At 38.5% G+C, this 3368-nt stretch overlaps 1 pseudogene; it reads left to right on the top strand.

The window, feature by feature from the left end:
- Positions 1-1425: 1425 nt before the first annotated feature.
- On the top strand, positions 1426-2544 carry LOC149247808 (BTB/POZ domain-containing protein At2g24240 pseudogene; annotated as a pseudogene).
- The last annotated feature ends 824 nt before the right edge of the window (positions 2545-3368 follow it).

Below are 3368 nucleotides of genomic sequence, written 5' to 3'. Positions count from 1 at the left end.
GACTAAAGCTTTCCCCTTCACATGTTATCCGACATGGCAATGATGAAGTCCTTAATATTTCTTTCCTCAAGGTCTCCTTATCTCAAATCTTGAACATTGAAAAGTTAAAGTATGCACCTCATCATCACCACCTATTGGGAAAATGAGGCTCTACATAAGAAAACATCCACATTTTCTTTGTTACATGCATTCTAGAAATCAACGATGGTAGTTTACAAATCAAAATCATCTCCATACATCTCAAGGGTTATAGATAGAGAAACAATATATGGTTGATTTTGTTTCAATTTTTAGAGGTGTTAGAGAATGTGGTGATTCCAATTTACAAAGTTCTTTCAATGGGAAACCAAACAATGCCACATAACGATGGTACTTTACAAATCAAAATCATCTCCGCACATCTCAAAGGTTATAGATAAAGAAACAATTTATTATTAATTTTGTTTCTACTTTTCGAGGTGTTAGAGAAAGTGGTGATTCCAATTTACAAAATTCTTCCAATGAGAAACCAAACAATGCCACTTATACAAGGAAATATTAAATATTCTATTAAAATACTAAGTACTTTAATTGGAAGTAGCTTTTAAAATTAATGACACCAAGTAAGCCTAAGCCTATAAAAGAAGTGATAAATTTAGCCTTTAAAATTAATGAGACCAGGTGAGTATGTAGATAAAGTAATGAATTTAGTTGAAAACTTTGATGGGCCGTTATCCATACCTATTCCTATTCTCAATTATTGTGACCCTCACATCATTTTCCTTTACATCATCTCCAATCTTTACATCATCTCCAATATTATTTTATCGTAGTAAATGTACCATTGCTATAATATCAACATCACTACAATCTCTAACAATTTTTAAGGTTTATGTCTCTTTTGGAAACATATCCAATTTGTATTACCGCTCTTTAACACTAGCTTGCGGTAGAGTTGTTTCGTTTGCCACGACCACAGGGGTTGTTAGTAACTTCACTTGCAACGAACGTGCTTCTTTCAACTACAACATTGTACAGTTACACGAAAAGTATTTCAAGCAACAACACCGTTTGCATACCGACCATTTTATGTATAGATATTCGGGAACCGCACATGATAGATATAATCAGAACAAAACTTGTCACTCATGTTGGCACACAAAGCGTCATATGACACTTTCGTTATTCAACATTCTTGGTAGATTATATTGTACAACACCTTTTTAAATTGAAAGAGAACGGTAAATATATAGTTTAATAAAACAGTGAAGAGTTGATACAAAGGACTCAAACAAATAAAACAGATGTAAAATTAATGTACTTTTAATATAAAACAAACGTAAAATTAATGTACTTTTAATATAGCGGTTAGTTTCCATAGAACAAATTGAAAATGTCAAAAACATATACATACAATTATTGGTATCTTTAGTTTGGAATAAATAAATGTTAATGCAAACAAATACATTAAAAAATTTTGTGACTTACAAAGGCGGACAAAAGTTTCTTTACAGAGAGGCACTCTACTATAGTCTCATGGACAGAGTCCATAGCGCCACATGGGCTGAAAAGCTTGGATGGAAACCTAATTCGCCTTTCAACTTTCGGCTTCCATTCATGGAAGAGCCACGGGAGATGCCACGGCTATCAGAGCAAAGCATGACAGAGGATGTTGCGTGGCACATGGCAGCATCGTTCATGTCTATGATTGCACCATGGAGGAGCTACAACCCCTCAATATTGATTACCATCTCGTTAACGATGTTGGTTTTCTGAATCCCCAGTGCCTCGTAATCGGCACTTGTGCCAGCGTGGAAAAGCCCCAGCACACCAAAACGGGAAAGCTGCAACATAGATTCCACGTATGCATCAAGGCGACCGACACAAAAATTTCACCATCGGAGCGCTCGCCAGCAGCCACGGTCACGTGTACACCAGTTGCAGAGGGTTAAACGTCGCATACAGAGTAGGGGTGTGGGATCAGAGTACATGTGACTAAGTGGATTTCGTATACAATTGGTCCCTCGGAGATGCAGGGAAGCTACAGTGGCTTCCCAAGAGCAATCTCCTCCTGGGGGCGACTCTGTATCCTCGAAGTGATCATGCTAACATCAGCTTGATGGATTTTCGGGAAAAGAACAGCGCGGCCTTGTCGTGGACAGACTGCCCTCTGTTGGACGACAAAGTGGTGGTCGACACCGTGACCATGGAAGATTGCAGAACCGTTTGTGTGGTCAATCAATATGATAATCTCGGTTTTCTGGATATGAGGTCCATGAACCATGTGAAATGTTGTCACCAGAGTCTGCTGGGAAAGATGGTATCTGAATTAGTGGAAGAGGAAGAAAAATTGTATTCCAAACTGGCAGCCTGTGGACTGCAGCTTTTCTTGACAAAGAACCAGAAGGTGCACGTATTTTGTGCTCTCATTAGGTGCTCACATCGCAGATAGAGAACAAACACGGATCATATGGAGGCGTTATCGTCGATATTGTTGTTGGCGGAGATCATATTTTCTTTTGTTTAATGAACAACACAAGTGTCACTAGCAAAGAAGAAGGGTAGACGAAAGAGTCAAAGAGTTAGGTGTACTGATTTAAAAGAAGGCCTATTGGCCTAAAAATAAATAAAAAGACTTTGATGACGACATATACTCATATTTGATAATTTATTGTCCATGTCAACCTTGGCAAAAAATTGTCAAGCATATACTCCATGATCGCGATTACATCGTCTAATAAAATAACTTTTCATATTTAAATTAATTAACTTAATGCCATGGTTAGTTGATCAGCTGTTAGTTGGACAAGACTCCTTGCAGCGGTTCGGGAGGAGAATCACAATTATTTGTGTGATTTCCAACTCTATTGCGATGTTTATTCGTAGTTAAATCAGGTTTATCTATACTTAATGTTTAATAATATTAATATTAATATGTTTTAAACTAGCAATTGTACTAGATGTTGTAAAGAAAATGCTATAGGCGATAGCATATCACTACTACACCAAGGGATCTTCTTCCTTTCATGCCCAACAACTACTATCACACCTTCGAGAACGCACGCTAGCTTTCCCGACACCCACCATCCGCCTTCTACCCATAGTTGCAGAGCGTAGCGAGTCTGTCCTATAGAATGGGTCACTTTATGAATGGAGGTATCGGCTTCGCCTTCCTTCCATTCACAGAGAATATCCTTCTATCCCCAACAGCCTTTCCCAACAGCCTTTCCCAACAGCCTTTCCCCGCACCCACCATCCCCCACAACCACTTTCTTTCTTCCCCCGAAGAGAAACATTCCCCCGAAAAAGAATACTATCCACCATTCCTATTTCTTTCATCAGCCCTCTACTATCCCCAACCTTTTCTTATAGCCTTTCAATCACCCCAA

This window comes from Pinus tabuliformis, chromosome 7, assembly GCF_031772625.1.
Source record: "Pinus tabuliformis cultivar Carrire ecotype Pingquan chromosome 7, CPIR1, whole genome shotgun sequence".
Classification (NCBI taxonomy): domain Eukaryota; kingdom Viridiplantae; phylum Streptophyta; class Pinopsida; order Pinales; family Pinaceae; genus Pinus; species Pinus tabuliformis.
This window is presented reverse-complemented; position numbering and strand designations above follow the sequence as displayed.